This window comes from Cygnus atratus, chromosome 8, assembly GCF_013377495.2.
Source record: "Cygnus atratus isolate AKBS03 ecotype Queensland, Australia chromosome 8, CAtr_DNAZoo_HiC_assembly, whole genome shotgun sequence".
NCBI lineage: Eukaryota > Metazoa > Chordata > Aves > Anseriformes > Anatidae > Cygnus > Cygnus atratus.
Genome location: NC_066369.1, coordinates 28,890,422 through 28,916,461, shown reverse-complemented (window position 1 = coordinate 28,916,461; position 26,040 = coordinate 28,890,422). Strand labels below are relative to the sequence as shown.

General features: G+C 42.7%; 1 protein-coding gene across 3 annotated transcripts in view; it reads right to left on the bottom strand.

Moving 5' to 3' along the window:
• Positions 1-26,040, bottom strand: part of FGGY (FGGY carbohydrate kinase domain containing) — a 308,806-nt gene that overhangs the window by 135,449 nt on the left and 147,317 nt on the right. Inside the window, exon 1 of one of the 3 annotated variants that reach the window (XM_050712117.1) lies at positions 3,419-3,477. The exons of the other annotated variants lie outside the window; for them this stretch is intronic. The gene's annotated coding sequence lies outside the window, so the exon portion shown is untranslated. Of the gene's footprint in view, positions 1-3,418; positions 3,478-26,040 lie in introns of those variants that run through there. 3 annotated transcript variants of the gene reach the window in all.

The following is a 26,040-nucleotide window of genomic DNA, read 5'->3' as shown; positions in this document are numbered from 1 at the left end:
AATATAGTGCAGAATAGAATGCAATTTGAAAGGCATGAACAGCTCATATAACCACAGACACACTAGGTTTAAACTGCATTACTCGAGCAAACCAGCCTTGGTATCACGAGCTTCAGAGCCGGGTACATAAGCTTACCTGGAATCCTGGGTAAATAAAGCCATTCTGCTACTGCAGATATCGAATAAGTCACCTTGAGGTTAGTGCTGATACTCTAGCTTTAATCACATCTGTAGTGCCCAGCGCTACATCAAGGATGAACTTGGCCCTAGCTGCGCGATTACGTATCGGTAGATCAGTACAAAAATAATTTGTTCCGAGTTCATAGCGTTATGAAATGACAAAACATCAAAATTAGCATTTTGGCTGAAATCCACTGCCTTTCCCATCAAGGCTTACACATTTAAGCAACATCTGAACCAACTGTCTATAATTACTCCTGGCACATACTGGAACACTTAGGCCAGTAGTAGATGCAATAGTGAAATCAATTTTTAACGACATGCTGTAAACCACTTCTATCAAGATGCTCAGCCCAGAAGCAAACATGTCTGTAAGCCGAATCCCGAGTCTACTCTACAGTATTTGTTCACTCTTGCATGGGAAGAGCACGGACTGACAACCCTACGTAATCTGTCATTTTAAAATTAAACATTTATTTGGTCTACAATACTAAAATTACTAGCCTTGAAGTTCCTGTCACAACCACTTACAAGCAAGTGAGGTTGCACATCAGGTTAGGCTAAAAGAAACAAATTCTGCACATAACTCAGATATCTAGATATACCTACCATACAAGTGTAACATGTCTACAACTTTTTTTTTTTTTTTTAAAGAATCACATCTGTTCATCTCAAACACAGTGACTTATCTTCCTTCTTCCCACATACAGAGTTTTGGGGGAGTGGGGGTGTTTTTGTTTTCTTTTTATAAATGCAAAATCTGCTTTCTTAATGATCCTATCAGTCCCATAATTTCAAACTCCCACAAAGACACGCCTAAATGGGTATCAGGCCAAACCTTCTCTGTAAGTTCCCTTCGGTGACTTTCTCAAAACATCCCAGAAGCCACCAGCTTGTAAACCTGCTTGCCACAAACAGCTGAGGGTCACACATTTTCCAATTTTATTTTATGAACAGTCTGAGTACTTTCACAAGTGGAAATGCAGAGTGCAAACGGTAGGCAGCTCAAGACACTGACCTGAAGGCATTAACAAGAGCCAAAAAACAGACAATGCTAGGCAGAGATTTCCCTTTGAAAATGAAACTCTGAAACACATTTCTTACTGAGACTGTGCCACTAGCATTGGTTTTTGCATACCAGAAAATTCAGTATTCCAGTACAAGGGAAAATTTCAACATGAGTGATTAGAAAAACACAAGATGCAAACCAGGACCACAGAGGAGAGCTATTCTGATCCTCTCCTGCAAACCTACCAGTTCTCAGGCAGCAGAGCTGCCTCTAACAGAAACAAAAGAAGGCTTAAATGAGAGCTTATGGGAAGGCAGAAGACAGACTTACTGAGGAAATAAAAGAAACAAAATATATGAGAACACTTTTTTGGGAAGAGGATGTTTCAAAAGAATTAACATTTTTGAATGATAACTTATGTGTACCCCTGTAAGAAACACACAGCAGAGCAACAAAAGTGGCTAAGAATCCACACAAAAACTTTCCAGCCTATTACTAGTTTATTTAGTCTCTCCTGACACTGTAAATTAATTTCTACCCCGATTCTTACAGCTGGGAACAGCTGAACATAAAAGAATCCTATTCCCCCTGCTTTCCTCTTCCACCCTCCTATCCCCGTCACCCCTTCCAGGAGAAGAAAAAAAAAAAAAAAAAGACCTTTTTGCCATATCCCAGTACATAATCATGTAGAAAAGTGGGCCATTAATATTTAAGACACTTCAAAATTACAGTACATTTCAGTACTGTATTTCAGTACATTTAGAAAAAAAGTTAATTTCAACAAATTAAGCAAACAGTCTTCCAGGATAAAGGAATATATGAGGATGAAAAACGAGAAGACCACCTCCACGTAACGTGTGTTTACTACTTTCCAAGCTCCTCAGAGGAAAGAGAGCCCTCTCCTCTCCTTCCCTGACACTTGTTTCTTAAGTGTTCTCCAGACAAGAAGCACTGTTGCTAAATTTATTAAACTATCTGTCAAGTCGCAGGCACCTCAAGAGAGAAGAATCCGCAAGGTCACCGGTTCCTAGCTGGTGCCGAGCACGTCACTCGTGAGGCACGCAGCACGAGTAAACTCCACCAGGTTACTGGGGTGGGCGCCCTGCCAGCCCCCAAGCTTTACGAGAATACCGGGGCAAGTGTCCAGAGAGGTGACACAAAGGAGCCGGCGCTGCAAAGGTGTGAGAAAGCAGAGCTGCGAGAAGACAGCGAGAGGAGAAAGGAGGCAGCAGTGGAAGCGAGCAGCAACAGGACACCAGTGGCGGCAATGGAATACTGGGAACACAATCCTGGAAACCACCACCTTCATTAAGGGCAAGAAACACGTTTAAGGAGAACTCCCCGGGATCTGAAGGATTAAGCAAGCACCAAGCGATGCACATGTCCCATGTGCCTACGCCAGGTCACTTGGGCACTGCCATCTGAAGCACGTGAAGGAGCGAGGGGATGGTGGCACAGAAAATGGTGACTCCTGCTGCAGAGCCGTGAGAGGAACTGATGGGAGGCGATGTGCAGGCCCAGCTCCTGTGAGCCCCCAGTGCCTCCTCGCCTGGTGTTTGGCACCCCGCTTCTGCCCGCAGCCTGTCGGCACTGAGGGGCTGTGAGAGAGGGCGGGCCCGCTCTCATTAAGTTTTACGTGCAGGCTGTGCTTCTGAGAAACATCAGTAACAGCGGACCTGGGGAAGCCAGGCAGAGAGACCATAAGTAAATCCTATAATGCCCCCATAGGTACACAATAACCCCACAAACAGGCTCTGAGGCCCCTACAGCGCACTTAAAAACGAGCAGCCAACACGGGCCGGGGGCGCAGCGAAGGGGGCTCCTGTGGGACAAGCCTCAGGGCGGCCCCAGGTTGAAGGAAAATTAAAAAAAATAAACAAGCCGCGGCTCTCCAGAGAGGCCGGGCCCCGACCATTAATGGCCGCCGCCCCGGGGGCGGGCAGGGGCAGGAGCACCGCGCTCGGCTCGTCCCCGCAGGGCCGGACCCCGACCGCCGCCCGCTGCCGGGCAGGGCCGCCCCGCCGCCCCCGCTCCCCCCGGCCCCGCCGCCCCCCGTCAGGGCGGGCAAGGAGGCGGCGGCGGCCCGGCCTCCCCCGCTCGCCTTCGGGGGCCGCGGCTGCTTTGTGTGGGGGGCCCTGCGCCGAGCTCGCCCCCGGCGATTTCACAAAGCTCTGCCGTGTGCTAGGCCGAGCTGCGCCGCCCGTGCCCTGTCAGGAATTCGGCCCGTACCAGCGCTCCTGCCTCGGAAAGGAAGCCGTGCTTCTCCTTTCTTTCAAAGCGAATAAAGCACAAGCAGGGGAGGGGTTTGGCTCACGTTGGTTTGTTAAAGGGGATGTTGCTCGATCTCAGCTGCAGCCCGGGTGCCCTACAGGACTGCAGCAACATATTGGGGGGTGCAGGAGGGTTTCTCTTCAGCAGCTATGCCAAGAGCCAGGGGAAGAATAAACGCGAGGAAGCAAACCGAAGGTTATGCCTGAAATGAGCATTCCCCAACTTGACCATAAATACGTAATCACTTATAAAACAGATAAAGCAGGACCGTGAGGTGTGAGCCAGACTTTCTGTGCGGGGTTACTCCAGTTGAGAGTTTTACCTAAAAAGTTGTTTTAAAAATCCCAGATCTGAGGAATAAACCCTGAGTTTGAGGTTTGCACAAAATGGGGGACAGGGCAGCAGGGTCTGCTCAGACACAAGCGGTGGAGCAGGAGGGAAGGGCCAGCAGCAGCGGCGCTCCAGCGGTGGGCAGGATCAGGCCCTGACACCTTCTTCCACCACCCACCCCTGGAGAGTGGATGGAAACCTTCACCAAACCCATCTGAAAAGGCCCCAGTCGTCCACCATGGGTTTCTCCCCATACCCTCCCCATCTTCCACATCTGGAAATCTTTGAACAAAAATCTCTTTTGAAACATTTCCAGAATTTTCCCACTTTGGCCCAGGCAGAAATACTGCAAGAGCAACCTTGCTCTGGGAAAGATGAGTGTTGTCTCGTGGTCAGAGCTCAGGGTTAGTGGTCAGGGGCTGTGGGTTCTCATTCCAGCTTGGCCACTGAATCATTTTGAACCCTTCGCTAGTCACTTCGTATTAGCACCAGTTAGTAATTTTCCGTCGGAATGATTTTCTGACAGAAAACAGCACTTTACAAAACCGGAATCTTTGTGAAAATTGACTTTCCATTGGGGATACCTTGCATCTAGACAGGCAGGGAAAGGATGTTAGCCCCAAACTGAAATATTCATCGCTTCCTTGTGTTAGTCCAAATGTTTTGCTTTGAATAGATTTTTTAAAAACAAATACCACCCTCCTGGCTGTAACTCCGAGTCAGCTCACTGCGCCGTGGGAGTTTGTGCTCTCATGCTCTGCTTTGCGCCCCGGGAGGTCTGCACCTCCTGTAGCGGGATGCAAATGTCTCTCTCCTGAGCTGTGCACATCACGGCCTGAGTCAGACCAGTCCCGGCATGCGGGACCTGGCCCCTGGGAAAAATTAGCAGCAGAAAGGACTGGTCTGACTGGGGGAGTGGGCCACGGAGCGAAAGTATAAAGTGCATGGACACAAGCTGTTTCACGTTAGTTCAGTGATCCAAAACAAAGTGCTGTGACTGTGGATATACCAAAATGTTTTGTGCAACTGAGAAGCAGTAAAATGAAACCCAGGGAAAAGGATCCAAGTGTTCTTCTACTATCCCTGACAGTCAGATCCTGTAAACTCTTCCATAAACACACTGAGCTCCAGTTTATAGTTCTGGCTCTTCACCCCCCAACTATCTTCCTTCTTTACTGTTTTGTTCCAGAATCCCATTCCTCTGTTCATTAAAAATAAATTTTGTGATTTCTGTGTATTCATAGCTGTCTGACACTTTCTTTTAATCTAAATAACACTTGTTCTCCTCCCACAGTGTATTTATACACACAGTTTAAATCCCTTCTTAGCCTTTGTTTTGCAAAGTTACACATTAACCATTTACATTTTCTTTCATAACAGCAAGGTTTGGACTACCTAATAATCTTTCTCTGCACTTGTTTCAGTCAGAATTCATCTTTTCTAAACATGAGTGATCATAGCCTAACATCACGCATAATGTTCAAAGTGATGTCTTGCTAGTGACTTGTACAGTGGTAATAATAACTTCCTATGCACGCTTTTAGTTACAGACAGGGATCAACACTGCCTTTTTTACACCTATATCACACTAGTATCTCAGTTTATCCAGGTCTTTTTCCTCTCAAATTTATAGGGGAAAAAAAAAAAGGATATTTGAAATACATAACATTCCCTTAATACATTTTTACATTTCATTAACTTCTCTCACATGGTTTCATTCCAAGTGGGGTGACAAATGAAAATATTTTCAAGAACAGTTACAGGATCTCCAGTCTCCAAAATCAAAGTCCTGGAAATGCTGTTTTTTAAATGAAAGAATCAAAAACTCCCATGACCATATGAGACTTATTTCATTACTCCTTTGAAATATTCCGAAAGCTAAGGATTAAGAGGTGTTATATTAGTGCGGAATAATGATGATTAATTTTTGTTTCATATCAAATGCAGGAAGAGTAGATATGTGTGCTGAGCATCTCCTATAACTTCAAAATCTATCTGTAAACCTGAAAATGTGATGTGGGTTTACGTACCTTAAATGAAGCACCAGGCCATTGTAGTTTTGCTTCAGTTAGTACTGCTTTATACAATCTTCCTCCCTTTCCAAGATTTTGGACAGAATCACTTAAAAGGTATCCTTTTACCTTTTCATTTGAGAGTAACTAATGAAAATTCCGTTTTAAATGTGCTTTCTGTGAGACAGGAATGTTCTTTTTTTTCATGATTACCCAAAGCCCGTATTTCAAGCTACAGTTTCAGGTAGCGTAAATCAGCCTTGCTCTGATATGGCCTGCAGTCCTCTCAACCAGCATCGCAGAACAATTTAGTGTTTATAGATGACAGTTGGCATCTTTGAAATATTCTCTTTTACAGAACTAGACTAGATGTGACACTTGCTGGAGAAGAAATCTTGCATAAATCTGTCTGAAAAGACTCACTTAATCATATTACTTCACTAGCAGTGGTAACCTTTGGAGGCCAAAGTCCAGACAGGTTGAGAAATGGCACATGAGTACATAAAGGTGACAATTCCATTAACTGCAATCAAAGAGGGAGGTGAATGGTGAGATAAAGACAAATGACTTACTCTACAAAGAAAAGAAAATATGTGTGTGAAGGGGAAAGATACAGAACGAACGTTTTCCAGCCTTGTCAAGGAAATAAAGATCCAATCCCGCTCCATTGAGATCAACACAAAAACATCTCTCTGCCTCCCCGAATGCAGGATTTGGCCCAGGATCCCAGCCTGCTGGAGAATGTTAGTGCGACCTGCCATGTCAGGAGCACACGTGCACAAGTGAGATGTCGCAGGAGAAAACTATATGCAGAAAGTCTTACTGAATTGCCCACCATAGCCATGCTGGAAATGCCAACACTAGCCTAGTTTTGAAGTCAACAGGATCTTTTGCAAAAATAAGTGGAAAAAACGTTGGCATTTCTGAATGATTCAGAATTCTCAAATGTTCCAGCCACGATCTTTCAGTCCAACTGAGTGCACCCCAGAGGATGAACAGGAACTGCTTTGGGAGTTTCTTTCGGGCCCCACATCAGAAGGTGTGGGTACGTGTTGGTAACTGAAACTACCACCACAAGAAAATAAAAGTTCCTAGGCCAGTTCAGTGCCAAATTTCAGCACAGATGAAAGAGAGATTGGTGGGACGTATTCTCATCCCGTATCCTTCAGTGAGGCCAAGGATGGCATAGATAGCACTGCTAAGACAAGTTCACATTACCCAAGTTTTTTCAGAGGAGGAACCTTAAAGAGAGTAGCCATGCTGGCTAGAGTTGCTTTCCTACACTGGAAATAAAGCTACAAAGAGATCTGATCTGTTATCTTGCAAACCTTTCTAAACTTATGTCGAAGAGGAAATGAATAATATAAATCCACCTATGTATCCAATCTCTTTCTCTTTTGCAGTTTTCCCACTTATATATAGTGTTTTCAGGAAATTCTCTGCAGAAATCCTCATCTACATCCAATGCATTTAGCAAAACAAAACAAGCAGATAAGCAAATTGCTTTACTCATAGAAGCAGAGCTGTAAAAGAACTGGATCTTTGAGCATGCAAAAATTCCGCTTACTTAGGTATTGATTAACATAACAATTGAAGGGGAGAAAAGATTTATAAGGGATCATGTAGCGTGTGCTTGCTTTGGCAGTTTTTACAAGCACCTGAAGTAGTTTTCAATCTCATTTTAAGCAGGATAATACTGGTGTAGGAAATTGAAGCTGGGAAATCCTCGGGATGAAATGCTTACCGAACTATCATATCAGGACTGTTCATTCACACAGGGAAACAGGGAAGTAAAAAGCAACTCAATAATATGTAACGACAAGGGATTTTTGAGTGGAAATCTAAACTCTCTGAAGAGTGTATAATAGGAAAAAAAGGAAATTTCCTTTGGGGGACTTTTTCTGGTTTTAACAGAGATGTTAAGTTACCCTTAGACACTAGAGCAGCCAAAAAGGAAAATCCCTGCTTTACACAGCTGTAAATATAACTAGCAAAATAATTCAGATTTCATCAATCTGTGACTCATTTGCTTAAGTTTTGGGTAGCTCATCTTTTAATACAAAAGTCAGAAGCTGATATAAACAAGCATACAAGATTTCACGCTCCACCAAAATTCCAGTGTCTTGTCTAGGGCCAGTTCCTGCCTGCTCTCCTGGCTGGATACCAACATCCTTTATTCTCGAGGGAGTCAGCCTTCCAAAAAACTGCTTGGCACTTGAGTCGGTGCTGCTCTGTTTTCCTAACGCTCACTGCAGGCAGGATGTTTTCAGACTCTGGTACCCAACAGTTAGGCATTCCAGGGAGCTCAGGGATTTTTCTTTTGAAACCACACTGCCAATGCCCTAAGAATACGTGGGGTTCTGTGATACCGTGTGATCCTGGTGGGAAGATGGGATGACTTTCTTGCTTGTATAGGGATGCACAAAGGGAAAATGCACATGCCACCTTTGTAAACTCTCCTTCTGCGGTGTGAATACTGATAATTCTGGCTTTAAGTCATGTTTTCATCAACTGGCTCCCCTCTGGGAAGACTGCCAGATCGCCACAGATTAGGCAAAGGAGAAGCCCCCCTTCCAAATGCTCAGCCAGAAAAGAAGCCCACTGCTGCAGTGTGGCAGAGGGAATGCTCAACAGTCTTTGCACACATTTGTTGCTGTAACCACTCATGGTGCCAGCACGTGGAAATGTCCTCTTTGCTCCCCGGTCTGTGTACATATACGACTTCTGCATATCCCTTTACACTCCTTAAATATCAGAAATATGACTTTATCATTAACATTTATAGCCAAGTATTTCCTGAGGCCACTGATGGCAGGGCTGGCTACAACCGTGCAGCCTGTACCTCGTGGGACAGAAGCCAGCCAGCAGGTGAGGGCAGGCATCTGGCCGACCCCTCACTGCCCAGGAGCCGACATACGGCCCTGCTCTGGCTGGCAGGTAGCTTCGTCAGAGCCGTCTTCCCTCCTAACCCTATGGCAAAATCCAGATGTGCAAAATCGCGAAACCACAATGTGTTGAGCTGGAAATGAATTTCACAAGCAAGCTGCGAGAATCTGTTGAGCTCCTTACATTTCACAATGCCTTACATCTCATTAAAAGTAACTAGCAGAGGTTAAATATTTTTCTGCAACATCCTCTCAAGACTTTTGAATTAGTTTATGTGAAGTAGTTCGTTACAGAGGTGATCTATCATACAGTGATGCCAAAATCCAGGCAGCATGGAGAAGGGCAGAAAAAGGCTCTAACCCTCCGAGCAGCATGTCTTGTCTGCTTCCGTGGCTGGGACTTCCTACAAAAGGCAGATCCTGTTCTGCCCTTTGAATTCAGACGCTCGTGAATACAGCTATGGAAGTCAAAGTACCATCAGCATCTGTTCATTTGTAAAAAACATCATTGTCTGCTCTCCAAGGATAAGACTGTTAACTGGAACCTGTACTTTCCAGATTATAAACAATATGCTGCCTTTCTCCTTAACTCATTGCAAAATGTACAAATGACAATCTAAAGCCAGCGCTGTCATCTTTTAAAAGCTGAAATTCAACAGGGGCTCATTCAAGTACATAAAAAGAAGTTTGCAGGGTCATTTAGCCACCTGCAAATCACACACAAATAAACTAAAGAGCACTAGAAATGGGAATAAAATCCCCATATATGTAGCTAGTTCCTATGCAGTTACATTTTCATGCTCTGTACACAACCCAAAACAAATTGTCTGCTTATAATTAAAACATGATACCGATTCCAAAAGTGTTGCCCCTAGGGAAATAATTTTATACCAAAGGGCAGATTCAGCCCTGGTGTAGTATTTCTGATTTCATGGAATTACACCATTAAAGAATTTTGCCCCACATCTTGCCCACACTGATGCAATTCAACTTTTAAGGGACAGTTATGGGTTTCCTCCTAACTCAGGCCAAGTTTCTGGAATAAGGAAAGTCTGTGAGAGAGTCAGCTGGAGGGATGTTTAAGTCTGGGATCTAGGGACATTCACATAGTAGAAAACGTCACAGGATTTATATTGCATTTCTTGGACGTCAGAATTTCTTGCACGTCAGAATTTCTTGCTTTTTCTTCTTTCCTTACAGATTCCTTGTCAGTAGGTAGTCACAATGAAACAAATACCAAAGAAAAGTAATGAAACAATTAGAGGCAGCTGTGAGTAGAAAGACATTTGGGGATCCAGTTAATTCTGCTTCATTTTTGCTACGTAAGTCTATTTTCTAAACTTAATGCATTGCCTGAGCTTGTAATACATAGTAGCAGAGTGTCTGCACCACTCACAACTTTAGAAAAAGATATAAAATGTTAATTCTTCAACATTTTATGTGACTTCAAATATTTGGGGCATGATTGATCTCACGCTTGTCACAGTGCTTTGGATTTGTGCTTTGCCTGACATAGAAATCAGAATGCACACAGTGATGCTCTCACTGATGTTGAAAACTTGTGACTTCTGTGCAGAATCAGTGAAAAAGAGATGGAACACTTCCCTCCTCTGGGGGCTAACCTGCTCTTCCCTGAAATCATGCAGCTTCATAGGTCATGGCCCAGAAAACAGGAGTTTCCCCAGCAGTTCCTGTCAGTCCTGCATGTACCGGGCACCGTGACAGGGGGGCTGCAAACACTGGAATTGGGATGCTGTCAGGGGACTGGGGGAGACGACTGCATTCTCTCTGCAATTGTTTGAGCTGCCAAAACAGTGAGGCAGATGCCCAGATTCTTGCTTAAGGCTTCCTGGGAAAATCAACAGTTTTGAAACCATATCAGAACCAAAACTTCAGAAAGATTACTCAAGCTGGAGTAAGAAAAAGATGGTAAACATAATAGAGCCATCAAAGGTACATTTTAAATTTCTCATTCTCATTCTTAACATTAATCTGACAAGCCTAAAGCCTTTCTATAAATCAAATGGAGCAAATGCTATCAGTACATTAAAATCTGTATAGAAATAGCAAGGTGGTTGATGCCCCATGCCTGTCAGTGTTCAAGAGGCATTCATGTAATGCTGTTATTAAAGTGCTTTAACGTTTGGTCAGCCCTGAAGTGGTCAGGCAGTTGGACTTGATGATCTTTGCAGGTCCCTTCCAACTGAACTATTCTAAAATCTTTGTACAGAAGTTAAAAAAGTTTTTGGCACAGAAGACAGCTGCTATTCAGAGCTCCTTCCCGGGCAAAGCACAAGCAACTGAGGGAAACTGCTTTAAGCATTCTTTAAAAATCACAGTACTACATCACCGTTGATAACCTTTGGATTTTACAGGTTTTCTTTCTGAAGCAATGATAAAACCGTCAGAGCTTTAATCGACTTTTCAAATCATTGACCGGTCTGAAAAACTGAAAGTGAAATAAAAAGCAAGACAAAACAAAAATCAGAAATACTGTACGTTCTTGCCATTTCTGCCAGCCACAGCAATGAAGTGTTGCGATGAAGCAAGATAAACATCTGAGGAAGGAAATAAATTGTAGCTGTAGTCTTATTTTAGGCTATTTGATGTCTGATTGTTTTCAAAAACAGGAGGACGAGGCTGCTTGTGTAACTCCACCCTCCCGAAGAATCGCCAGGATCATTGTTTATGAGCGTGATCGACGCCGCACCAGCCTCCTCACCTACCATATGTCGCAATCTTGGAAATACCACGGGATGTTTTAATCCACGGGATGTTTTAATCCACGTCTCCTTCCCATCATCACCTGGTGCGCTGAAATTAGCATCTTGGGAGACACAGGACTGAGGAATTAGGATGGCAGATAATTATCCCATGGGCTGCATTTCCCTTGGCCACCGGGTGAGCTGCTGGGAAGCAAGCCCACGTGTGGGGCACAACGCCAGCGCGATGCGCACGCTGCTGAGAGCACAGGGGCCTGCACAGATCCCCCCAGGGTGGTGACAGCATTTTGGGAGGGAGGCCAGGGGTCAGAGCACCTCAATACGAGCTCGTTAATCCATCCTGATACACATTCAAAACTGGAAAATGATTGCTGGCAGAAAGAGGCATAACTATCCCATATTCCTATCAATCTGGGAGGAGGATAATTCAACACCAAGTTATCCATACCTTTTTTAATCTACTGACACAATCAGTAGATCTTTTCTGTTTTCTTCAAAGGGAGTAATGCTTTAACTCTGTCCACTCACTCATTTGCATATTCTACTGTTATAACTCATTTTCCCCCAAAAAAATCTTAAAGTAAACTGAAGAACTGGGGAGGGAAATTAAGCTTTTACTGAATTAATCAAGTTTTTCAGAGCAGGAGCTCATCATTTTGATCTTCTATTACAATCTCATTGGCTAGTGCCATGCTTCAAGTTTACTCAGTATTTTTTCCCTACTTTATTTTTAAATTGCAGCTGAATATCTTAAATAGTAGCTAAAAACTTAATCTAAAGCTACTTTGTGTGCATTTTTTGCCTTAAAAAAATAGCCATCCAAGAGTTACTTACTCAGCACCAAGCTTTAGGAGGTCAGCTTGATATGGAACCAAAAGTGTCTGTTACTGTTGCTTTCCTTTAGTATGCTAGTGAAGGGAAAGCCCCTTTAAAAGAAAGACCTCCAGGGCTGAGACTTCAGCTGCTCCACCTTGAGCTAGAGAACTACTTTTCCAAGCTGCTGCCTGTACCGGGCTTCCAACCAAAACTGAATGAATGCAAAGGAGGAAGCATGATGTACAACAGGCTTAAATATATAGAGGCTTCAAGGTTTTTGGAACATCAAACCCTTCACAGTACAAAATATTTGCAATTTGGTATTGCAAGCATTTCCTTTCCCACTGGAAAATTAATTTATCATAGAGGAATATATTGCAGTCAGACAGTATTGCAAGCTGTTAGTATTCTTGCTACATTAACTTGTTCTCAACCAGAAGAAAATTAAAATGTAACCCGTGGTGAGGGCTGTCTTTGTGAAATTGCTCCCTCTTATATCAAGCTCCTGTATATTCAGGGAACCAACTCAGAGGCTCAGAGCAAGGTTAAGGATCTCAGTGGTATTTTTGGCCTTTTAATTACAGCCTTTTCAAGGTAATCCATATCTTAGCTGTGCCCTAAAGTGTTGTATCTCCATTTGTAACCTGTTGCCATATTTATTCCATATGACCTTGCAACAGCACCCCAGAGCCAGTGGGGCTTACTGACTGCAACTCCTCCTAGCGCAGCTTCCAGCAATGTCTCCTGGTCATTTGCAGCTTGTTTAGCATACAAAAACCCACACTGGTTCTCTGGGTTGAGTAACCATGTTCTTCTTACGTCCCTGTCCTCAATATTGGGTAACAGGAAGCTAGGGGATGAAACAACCTATTAGATTTTGTAAGGCCCCGATTCTGTAAGCTGTAGTTGTACGGGGGTATCTGGTCTTTGACAACACTTCCCATATTGTGTTTCAGCCAGGAAGATGGATGTACCTTACTTAAAGTGAGTCATTCACTGAACCTAGGCCAAACTCTGAAGCAAATCTGGGCCAGTTTATTGCCTCAGGAGGAAACCTGGTTTTTGCATGAATTAGATGTGAAAATAAGCAGAGCCTGACTGACATCTTCTCCGAATTCCAACTGCAAGGGTAAAACCCAGCGGGCATCAGCCTCAGGCATGACAAAAATGAGGAGGGGAAAATGAGGCTTCCTGTCTCCCCTCCAAGAACCAGAGACACACATGTTACTCAGAACTTGGAATAAATTGTTAATTATTTATACACTAATTAACCAACATTTATAGAATGTCTTACACATGTAAATTGCTGTAAATACGCTTACATTTTTCTTGCAGTCTCCAATTAAATGAACTTTCATTCTGGAGCAAAACAATTCCATACCAACTTGTTACACCAGTTCTTTAGCCAGGCACTTCCTACAGCTTTGCAGCTAATGGTCCCAGCTGAAGCTGCTCTATTGTATTTCCCTACAGAAATTTCTGTGCTGGTTTGTAGCTGCTTTAATTCCATCACAGATCACATTCTGTTTAATGATAATTTGATTTTGCATTGCAAGACCCAGATGTACATTAGGAGGTCACAACCTTTCCATTTATCTCTTAAAGTAACTATTTTTTCCCCAAGTTCCATCAGGTTAAAACAGTTAGCAATTTTTCTCCTTGAAATGTCCCTTCAGCTCGGCCAAGATATATAATAGATCAGTGTAGCTACGAATGCATTACAACATTAGTCATCAATTAGTTTTAAACCATCGCTGTAATATATCATTTATCTAGCTTGCTGTAGCGCTATTGTGAACATTTAATTTTTTAAAGGCATCTTGATTTTTTAACCTGACGGCTGCATCCCCCTTTTGTCTCCTGTACAGACATCTCCTCTAGGAACAATAAAAATGAGATTTGTTTGACCTGCACTCAGGGTTCGTTTAAGCGAGATGGATTTTAATTGCTCTGCCTAGTCTACCAGACAGCTTTTATGTAATATTCCAGACATTTACGCACTGTCTTTTCCCTTGCTGTAAGCAGGTGTGTGTGCCCACAAATGCCTGTAAAGCAGCTCTTTCTATTCATTTCACATCTCTGACAATCCTCTGGGAAATTGCTTACTCTGAGGTATCATTGGCATCAAATTAAGGGCCTCGGTCATTGCAACTTCTTTTTTCCTAAGGCTGTTTTCTTTTGTCTTTGAGATTGAACTTTTTGGGTGGCTAATTCTCCAAGGACTTTGCTGAGGACTGTGTTCCTTGTGCTTGCATTGCTGTCACACAGCACAGGTGACTCACCTCTGCCTCTCCTGGTAGGGAGAATGCACACAACGCCTTACCTGTCGTCCCCCAAAATCCACATTGTCCTTCGACCATTTGCAATGCATTTGACTTACATTTACGGTTTGAAAGAGTTTGGAGTGCAAGATAACCAAGGCGGAGAGAAGCATGCCTACGCCACAGATATTCAGTATCTTGAAGGATCTCTAACTTCAATTAGTAAGTCACGCGAGCCACTTATCACAGCATTGACTCAGGGCCCGAAACACCCTGACTCCTCTGCCAGCTCAGAGTGGAGGCAAGATGAGCTCACATTTGCCCACGATTTGCTGAACCTTATTTGCTCCAGCTGCTCCAGCAGGGAGAGAAGAACCTCATGTAGGGAGTTCTCTCCCTGCTGACTCTCCTCTTCCATGGGTGATACAATCTGAAGATGATGTCCTCTGTCTTTCCTCTTCCCATTCCTAAAAAGGAAGATTTGGCTGTCCCGGGAGTTACCAAATCAGCACAAAAAAATGGGCCTCCTAAGCAGTTATTTGTGCCTGCAGCTGGTTCTGGTCTAGTCTCTGTTGGACACACACATGTACTCAATTCCCCTTTGTGCTGGATGCCTATTAAAAGCACAAATCTGCAAGTGAGGAGGGTCTCTTTTACCATGTCAATGGAAGTGAAATACGTAAATCTCCTGCATGCTAAGGGAGAATGTGTGTTTAAAATGCTTGGGAGAACAGCTGTGAAAAAGAGTAAGTGGTTTGTATTATGCTGCACAGTGTCACTGATCCAACATGCTAAGCTGATCCTCATGTAGTACATTGTGCTTGCTCTGTCCTTGTGTTACACTGCCTACTGCTTCCATGTGTGGGTAACTGAAAATGCACAGCATTTCAGACAGCACAGAAAAAAAAAGGGGCAAAACTGGCTTCTTCTGCCGCAATATGACCGGCATGGTTCACAGCAGCAAGGAAAAACTGGATTGGAAAGAGCGATTCCAGCTAGAGCCCTGTGTAGTGAAACCCACTCCAATTGGGTTGGAGTGAGGCTGGTGTATGATGATAGGTGAATCACAAAACATTTCAATAAAATAAAGGGTTCTGTTGGGAGACTGTGAAGTCCCACTTCCTTTCCTTAGCACCAAAAGCCAGGGAACAACATCAGAACACAGGGTACAATTCTGCACAGCTCAAGGGATTAGTCTTTCACCTATCTGAGCCAGCTACCGAGGCCCAAAACTGCGCAAACAGTTTCCCTCCAAACAAGAGAGAGAAGCAGAACACGTTAGATGTTGATTATGGCATCAATAGACGAAATTCAGCTGCTACATACACTGAGAGAAATCTTAAAATACTTTAACATGATATAGAAACTACAAACAGAGCAATGACATCAGGAGAGAGATGGGAAGTCCAATGCACTGAATTTGAATACAGATAGAAAATTCTTTAGCTTCATCTTATGGTTTTCTTCCTAGGGCTTGTATATCCATCAACAACACACCGTATTACTCACTTCTCTGACAGAAGCACTGAAAATCAGAAACCATTTATTTAATACCAAACAAAATCAGAAGTAAGGCCTGGTTTCAATGCTGAAACACAGATTTCTAACCTCTGAGGACCAGGCGCAGCAGAGGTGGAGCGTTGAACAGCTGTAATGTGCACCCAGGAGTCACATTTGTTCAAAAAAAGTCACATTACTTAGATTAATTGGATGTGTCCAGCTCATCCCAAGTCCACTTCAGCCTTGGCAACCCTCTAGCTCGAAGGCTTAACAAAAGTATTAATACAAGTATTCCTTTATATTATCACATTTACATAACAACTCCCACCTTTGCAGCCTAATACGGATTCTTTGGAACATGGAGAACTATTGACTCATAACTGGACGGGGGTGCCAAAACCTCCCAAATTTAGAGATGTTTGGAAAAAGAAAGTTTAGTTCAGGCCCATCCACAACAGCAAATTAAACACAAGTCATCATCTGTGTGAGTGACATTTTCAGCATGTCCAGAGCCTGGCATGAGCTGACATTCCTTCTCCCCAGTAAGATTTACGGAATTTGCACATTGAGAAGTATTGAGATAAACCATGGTCCAAGGGCCAAGTGCATAAATTAGACCTGTCCCCTCCCTTCAGTACATTACATATATACACACTGTAGGTTGGCTAACTATGCTTTTGGCAACTTGAGCAAGTTTCTGTGAGTGTGTGTTAACAGAAGGGGAGTTTGTGTCATACTCATGCATTTACATTTTCTTTTCGAAGACTTTGTTGCAGGGAATATGTTGTACATCATTTTTCTCTCCATTCACATCAGACACTAGATTAAACAGAAAAAAAAAAGCGTATTATTAAAAGTTTTGGCACATATTGCTCTTTCACAGCACAAATTGTGTCACTTGTAGATCAGATTGGTTTAAATTAGGCAGGTCAATTTAAGGTCAGCAAGAAGTGCCGGGTTAGCATCCTCAGAGACTGAGGTCCTCTCCTGATACACAGAATAAGTCCAGATCAAGGAGCGTCAAGTAAAGCTTCATGCACAACTCTTCTTCCATAGAAGACAGATGTATTTCCTCAAGAAAACCAAGTGTTCACCTGTTCCTTGAGTCCTCTGTTTATACAGCAAAACCAAATGACCAGTTGGCATGCTGGAAAGGGGACTGACACTACCAAAATTCTCCTTTAAACGTTGTCAGGTTTTTTCTATGAGCTGCATCTTTGCAGTAGTCCATGTACCTGTGAAATATTTGAATCACTGTCTTCCATGTGTCAAAACGATGCCATTTCTGGGCTGTTCCATCTTCCTCCCACAGATCTACCACATTTTAGGTAAATTACATGGCCTAAAAACCCAAATATGGGTTGTAGCTCTGACTGGGTCTTGGTGACTTCTAAAAATGTAATGCAGTGAATGCCACTAGGAAACCCACACACTACCCCAAAGGGATGCAGTTTAGACTCTAGGTGTTCAGCTTTCAAACTGGATAATCTGTGGCAAAGCTTTTCTCTATGACCTGAAGAACCGGGAAAATTATTTTTAATTGAAGGCTGAAAGCCTCACATAATCAGATGACACACGAACGAGGGCTTTCTGAAAAATGGAAGACACTGAATGATTTTGGATTAAATCAGAAAAGAACAAAATGCTGTTCCTAAGTCTCCTCCTGAAAATGAATTTCCAGCAAATTCATCCTCCTTGCAGGCCTCCCAATCAGCTCAAGCCCTCTTGTTGCAAAACTTCTTCATATCCCATCTTCCAGACTATCTGATGTATCTGCTCCCACTCAACTTCTTCGCAGAAAGCCTTTCCTTAGGTCCATGGCATTCCAGCACCATGGCGTTCCTTGGTGTCCCTTTGAGCAGCTGGAGGATGTGCTGCTTCACACGATCTATTGGGGCTCTTCCCACCACGTCTTCAGCCCCTTCCAATGTCTCCTGTGCAGGGTGAGGGAGATGAACAGCAGAAGCCATTGCAGAGCATCTGACAATACTGGGCAGAGGGTCAGAGCTCAGTTCCTTCCCTTAAATCCCACGTTCATCTCTTACCAAGCAGAACAGTTGTTCTAGAAACGAGATCCAGAAATTAGCTCATTCCAGAAATACAAGTGTCAGGAAAGGCTTCCGTCCTCCCAGTTCTTTCTAAAATTTTGTCCAGGAAAACAAATTGATCGCTAGGGGATGCCTTTGGGAGTTGGCAGAGCCTAACGAAGGGCAGCAGGGAGGAAATCCTGCGTGCCTGTCTGCCAGAGCATTCTGTCCTCTCCTTTTGGCATTGCATGTTCAGCCCCGGTGCAGAAGTGGCCAGAAGAGGGGAGGTGGATTCACCTGAAGAGGGAACAAAAGTGATGACAAATAAAGCAGGCTGTCAGGCTCCCGCAAGCGCACAGCAGGAGGACTTGGTGCCACAATGGTGCACTCTCCGTCCATCCCCCTGGAGCACGTGGCCCTACTGCTCAGTGCTGTGCCCACCGGCACCGAGAGGGAAGGCTGGTGGCCCCGAGGGATGGGTCTGCTGCTCTGCTGTAGTTGGGGGCCAGAGTCCCAGAGCACCACTGCCTCCTACAGCAGTTCCCTCCTCGGCTTTGTCCTCCTGATTTCGCCTCTGCCTCATCAACAGAAAGAGATTTGCTGCTTCACAGTCCCTTCCCTCCTCTGCAATTAGGACTGCATATCAGTAATAGCCCCCAAATACAAGCCTGAATGCAATTCCCAGACACACAGCCCTGGAGACTCTTTCCAATGTCCATCACATCTTAAAAGAAGTGCTTTCTCTGAAGCCACTCTGTCCTTTTCCCAGTAACAGAACAGCCTGGTACAAACCACAGCAAACTCACGGTAGGAAAAATAGCATTAGAGGAGCATTCAATGTTCACAGTAATCTCCTCTACTACAGTTTAGCAGAAGTGTAGCTGGAATGGCCTGAATATAAAAGCCAGTCCTTTGAGCATAGCAGAAATTGCTGCCACAAAATTATGCAAATTCCAGACCTGTTTCTGTAAATGAAAATTTTCCAAGGGAGAACATACAGAGAACAGTCATACACTCTAGCCTGAAGGGCCGTCAGGAAATTCAGGGTTTAGTCCCAGCTCTGGTCGCAGACAGGTACTTTGGCTCACTCTGCTTCCATCCTCAGACCGAAACAATGATAATAAAACTCACAATGAAAGCAATAGAAAAATATTTGCCTAATTATTTAGCATGTGTTTGCATGCTTTTGGTATGTTAAACATGAGGTTGCTTCTCAACCTACCATCTCAGGACAGATAGAGAAGCAGAAAGTGAGTAGGAGAACAGGAACAAAACCTAAGACATGTAGTAGTGAATTCAGTTCCATAGAGAAACGTAAGCTGAAATGCTTATTTAAGAAAGGCTTAGTATGCAAACACTCAAAGCCTGCTGGAAAAAGTCAGGGAGTTCATACCAGAAACGTGGGCTGTGACGCAAAAGGAAGCATGGAAATTGTGGGAGAAGCAGATACTTGGGTGGACAGGGCTGGAAATACCGGTCGAGCTGAGGGCAGGTACCATGACAGGTGTACAAAGGATGACGATGAAGAATACATTTTCGGTTTGAACGGTGATGAAGCATGAGTCCTGCTGACTAAGAGTGAAACAGTACAGACGGTGACTGTTAGATTCTGCTGCTCCAGGGCAAGACGCGTCGGCCAGCACCTCAACCCAGGCAACACCACCTCGGAAATAACGCAACCGCTGCGAGCTTTATCTGTGGATCTCAACTACTGCCAAAGCTGTGCTGGGAGCCAGGCACCCGCCTCAAGAAGACATTGCCCCACGACTCTTTGACATGGCACATTTACCAGCAGGTTCAACCAGAAATGCACTGAGCTGTGCGTCCAAGTCAATAGGACAAAGCCACGCAGGAATAACCATGAGTCACCCTGGCGCAGGAGTGGCACCCCTACCCGGAGCCGCTCCCTTGGCATTCAGCGAGGGTCTGCCCTAGATCAAGTTCTCTATCTGAAATATCAAACCCTGCCTCATCTGGGACAAATTTACTGCTTTGATCTTTAGACCCCCTCTTCTGTGGACATGCCAGATGAGGTTTCCTAAACACTCAGACATCCGTGGAGACAGAAATATCGACACGGATCAGTGCAGAGATATGTCACCTTGGCAAATTTAACTTAATACGTCCCCTTTGTGCTTTGGCAACTTTCACCTGAAGCTGGTTGTATGATTTGTCGTACCAAATTAAGTATGATTCAAGAACAAAAATAATATGGAGCTGAAGAGGAACGGAGGTTTTCATACTCAGTGAAGTAATATAATAATCACCTATCAAGAAGAAAATACATGATAGATGCCTCTGGCAGTAAAATTCTTAAGAGCATCATGAGGTACGGGTTACAAGAGAAAAGACAAAGACATAAAGAAGTACAGATTAATTCAGTCATGGCAGAACAGCAAGAAAAGCAGCTGGTTCTGATATTCATATTGACAAAACTCTGGCTGGCCATCAAATATACCCTTCCCACCCAGAAATAATTTGGACTTGAAGGAAGCATAAACATCCCTTATTATTCTATATCATTAATTACCAATTCTACTGGGTGTCCAAATGCCAGAACATTAGTATCTGAATTCCAATATGATGTGGTCCTAATCATCTGAAAGTAACTACACTCTCTGCCCCATGGTATACTGCGTACGGTTCATGTAGGGAGAAGCATGACCTGCCATATGGAAAATATCAGTCAGAATAAAATATTTTTATCTTACGTTAAGAGTCATTCACAGTCTCCCACTAGTGTTTGCCATAAAACCAAGAAAAAGTGAGGTTGTTTAAGCACTATCTAACTCAGAGGCTGTGAATGGATGTCCATCTAGTTTTACTGCAGTCTGGCGTAGTATTTTTTAATGGAACACACGCATTTAGCAGTCTGCAAATTCCATGGATGATTTCAGTAAAAGTGGGAGGTTATGCTACCAAAGGAGAACATGAGCCAGAGATGTTCTATTATCCATATCCTATTAAAGGTCAGAGAGAGCTCTTACCTCAGTGCTATAATGTGACCAGAAACTTAATTGAAAATATACAAAAAGGTCATTAATAAAGGTTATTAATAAGGAGATGAAGCCATAGTAAATTTAATAGAGCTCAGAGAAGGACTTTTTCTAGAAAGAAAAGGTTATATAGATAGATAGATAGGCCTTTAATTAAGGTGTATTGCTGGGTTAAGTGTAAATTTTCCAAGCAAGCAAGAAGGTAGAAAACTGGTAATTGCTTTCAATTTATATTATAAAAATCAGTCATATTCATTTTGCTTCCTCTGACAGCTTTACTCAATTCTAAGCTTCATTCACTTAATTGGAAGGGAGATTTCTTGGAGTAAAAACACAAGGAATTGAAGAAAGAGACAGACAGATTGCAAGAATTGAATGAACAGCACTTCAAATGAAATCATTTAAACCCCTTGTCCAAGATTCTCAATAGATTCATGTTTGCTGTCCTCAAGAGATATTTATTATCAAAGCTGAGTAGGAAAAGATTGGAAATTGTATCAGAAATGGTCTTACTGAAAATTGAATCCGAAGAACTCCCCATTTCTATTACTACAATAAATTGTCCACGTCTCAAAATTAGCATAGACTAGAAACTCACACATTTCTCTCACAGAGACCTCTTGCAACAATGCTACGACTCAGTCAAGTATTACCAAAAGGTACTCATGCATAAAAACTGTATTTGCTTCAAACATATTCTTCTCTTTCACTTGTTCACAGCCAAGAGTTATAGAAAGGAGCATGTTCAAAGAGAACATTGTTGTAACTATTCATACAACACTTTTTGCATAAATTGGCCTCAGAAAAAATGTCTTACAAATGTGATGAGTCTTTGTGGGTTTGGGAGTTATCCAGTTACGGATAAGGAAACAATACTTGGTGACTTAAGTGGCGAGTAACAAGCGGTAATGATAAGAACTAGCGTTTATAAGTGTAGTCCTGGAGAATAATCTACAAGTAATTCACAAGACTAAATACACTGTCAGAATCACTTGCTGACTACTTCCGGATAGTAAATCTACATCTCTTTTGCAGGTAAATTGCCTTTAAAAAGAAGATTAAACTGGGGGGAGGGAGTGGGTATTTAATTTTTCAGTGTGAATATTCACACAGCCTCAGTGATATCTAGAAAACTGCCAGCCCTCCTTCCCCTGACAGTCTTGCACAGGACAGCTGTTTCCACATTTACTGTTAATGGATAAGAGAGATAATTCTGTAATTATAATCAACCAAGGTACACTGAATTTTAATTTTCCAACACATAAATTAGAGTAAGTGCATCAGGAATACCCCTGGCTTGGACGGTGTGCTCTGCTACAGACAAATGCATCACCAGTGCAGTGCACATCTTACTGGGATCCATAAACAACCACTTGAAAAGGATCCACAGCAGAAAGAGGATGGTAAAAGTGGGGAAGGCTGAAGCAAGACTATGATAAGTGGCACAGAGCTAAATCTCTCCCTGTCAGAAGACTAATGATGTTAAAGAAATTACTCCACAGATGGTTTTGGTCTACCATCTTTAGCTTCTGGAGGGAAGTGACACGGGATATTACTCCATCATTAGATGGAAAGAGGTTAAAAAAATCCTAATGCTAATCATTTAGGAAATATAAAATAATCATGTTTTGAAGTATTTAATACTTTAAGTATTCAAAGTGGTGAGCAAGCCTTAACTAATGAAATAGCAAGGTGAAAGTAAAACCTCAGATGCTAGGTTGCTAATAGGAACAGAATAATAGATTGGATGGATTATCTTTAAGCAATGCAAGGCTAAAAGAAAACACCAAAACGTTCCTACGTTAACATGAAAGGAATGAGATCTCAATACATGAAGCACATTAAAGCTAGCAACAATAAATTTTTATCTGTCAGCAGGAAGCGAAGATAGCTCTCCAGAAAGCACATGGAGGATTAGGGAGAACAGCAGACAATCGGCAGTGAAGCAGAGAAAAAGGTGGGAACATAACTGTAAAGTGCTTGAGGAAATCCCTAAATCCATCTGTATTAAAGCATTTACAATGACTTTTCAATTTTGTGGCCAATCTCACTATCGGTAGAGCTCTGTCATCTATGGCAGTGGATCAGTTCTTAATGTCAGTAAGTCAAAAAAGCCTTAGAGAGGTTTGAAGTTATGCCATGAAATGCACTTATGGTGGTTTGCTAAGGAAGATACAGGTAATAGCTACTAGTAGGCCTTAGCCGCAAACACAGAAACAAGTTAAAGAAAGGTAAGACACTGTGAACCTGAAGCATTTCAGGTGCTCCATAGCGAGCAGGAGCTTCCAGAGCTGAGTGATACCTGCTGCAGCCGCGAGGCTTGGCCTGTCCTCTGCCACCGATGTGCCAGACAACTGCTTGTGGAACTATGTGGGGAACTGCATCACTGAAACAGCACAGGTCTAGAAAATCCAGATAAAAATCAGAGAGAGGGTATCTGTTTTCATTAGGTCAGATTACTTCTCTAATCTAATTTACAGCACGGCTCCACAAGAAGTTGCACAGGCCCCAAGAGGAGACAGTAACCTGCAGCGTGAGGGCAGAACTGAACTTCTAAGAGTAGAAGGAACTTTGTAATGGGGCCTTATTGCTTTGCTTTTGTTTTCAGTAAATGCAAAATAAGCTGCCTTCAGGAAAAGAGAAGTAAGCTAACTTCCTTTATCCAAGGGTAAAAGCGAGCATCCAGGCAATTATCACGGACTTGCTGAAATGTTGTGTCTTCACATCCTACTGTACTCTTCTCACTAGCTCTGAGAAGGACAGAGCAAGCACATCAATTTGGCACTAAAACGCAGTTCTGATATACCTCCACATTTGCTGAGAATTAAGCCCTAAAGAGAACTTCTCTGGTATCTGAAATAGAGCAAGATGTGAAAGACTGGCAAAAGCTGAAGATATATAATGGAAACTCCCCTTGCTTTCAGTAGGGAGAGTAGATAATGTGTAAGAGGGAGAGAAAGGGTCTGTGTCATTTCAAGGAAAAAATATCCAGGGTTCTTGTCCAGCCAGACAGATACAGCTATTCTGAACTGCAAGTACCTCTCATCCCACTCTGTACGAGCTTCTGCCAGCAAAATGAGAGACCTTACACCACATCGCCGTTGTGCAGTGACTCTAAAAGGGTGCAGCATACTCAGAAAAATGCAGCTGTTAAGATCAGCTTCCTCACTCCCTCTTTTACTTAATGCTTTTGCTTGTCCATACGTTTTGAAGCAAACCTGAAGCTCTGCATCCCAACGCTCAGCCAGACACAGGGAAGTCCTGCTCAGCCAACACATCCAGTCACCATGTCACAACATCCTTCACCCATCCCTTCCCCTGCCACCCCCAGTGTATCTTTGCACCTTCTTGTTTGGATCTTTCAAGTTTTAAACCTCTACTTTTTATCCATGAGCAAAGTCTTTATGCACACTGGGTGGCACCTTATTCTCTGAAGAGCTCCTTTTCTTCATGAAGCAGAAGTCATCCAATTAGCCAACATGCTGCATTTCTATTTAGAGAGGGACGAACTCATTGCTCTGTAAGTAGTTCCCTGAGCACTGGGACAAAATAAATCCACTTCCCACTCTGCCTTTTCTGTGTGGACTCTCTGATCCAAGGGTTATGTTTGTGTTTCTCTCATAAGGGACATTAAAAGGATCCCTCTTTCTTTAATTGGCCAGATTATATATATATATATATATATAATATTATATTTTCACAAAATCTATAACAAGTTTTATTATGTTATGGTTTTGACCTCAACTTCCCAGTCAAATTTGGTTAATTCAGCCAACAACTTTAAACGTTACTAGAAAGGGAATGCCCATGCACATACTGGTCATGAGTCTCGTTTCTTTAGAAAACTTGGCTAAAATGATCCTAGCAGAACTTACCTTTTTTAAGGACAGTCTTCATAAACAAAGATAAGATGTTGAAATATCTAACCACTCTGGTGTCATTGCATGTTGTGCGTTGTTTTTAGAGAAAACTGTGCATACTAACTAAAGCAAAATAAAAAGAAAATTTGGCAAAGAACAAAACAGCATCAAAGTACTGTTGCCTAAAAAAAGATACAACCCATCAAAAGCTTGTTTTGTTTCCTGACAAATCTTTTTTTCTGTGATTGTCTAGTATTTTGTTTTGTTGGTGGATTAATTTCTCATTCAATAAGTTACAATATATCATGCATGTTTTTTACCAGTCCTGTTCATAAAACAACGGTTTTCCAGATTTCTCATTCTAATATAAGAAAAATAAGTTTCCAAAATCAAGTATTATGCAACAACAAGCAAATAATGTAGAACATTTTTGCAATATGGTAATAAATTAAAAAATCTGGACTTTGTTAGGGCCCATCCCAAAGCCCTGTAATGTCTGTGGAAAGACTTCAATCAGATTTGATCAGCCCTCATAAATACAACTATTAGTTCAGACTGAAATGTTGATAGTGCAACTTGGGGCTTTACTTAACCTTTTCACAAACAAGTGTCAGCAACATCAATGAGACCTACGCATGTACAGGCATGGGCAAAAAGCAAGCACACTGTTGACATCAAGTCACCAGCTTACATAGCAAATGCTGTCCCTAGGTGAAATATCCAGCAAACTCAGTTGTCCCAACTGATTTTCTTCCCAAATAACAATTTGCAAGCACCAGGACACAAAACATCACTGAACGGTACCATAGGAAGAAGAGGCCAAAATGCAGGCTGAGACCTCGGGGCAGATCCAACCCTTCCCCTCGCTGACTACCTGTGACAATCCCTTCTCTTTTCAAATCTGGGCTTTACTCCAGAATTATACATTTATCAGTCTTCTGGAAAAAAAAAAAAAAAAAAAAAAAAAAAAAAACTTCTACACTGTCCCCTAAGCCCTTCCATTTTGGTCTGCCTCAACCCTTATTACCCTGACTGTTTCATCTTCATTACCCTTTCTCCTAGGATCAGACAAGGGATGAGTGTGGCCACCAGAAATGAACCTTAAAACAGCCTTTGTGTTTATGGTCCACAAGCAGTTTAGGAAAAGGTCGCCCCATGTCCAACTCATAA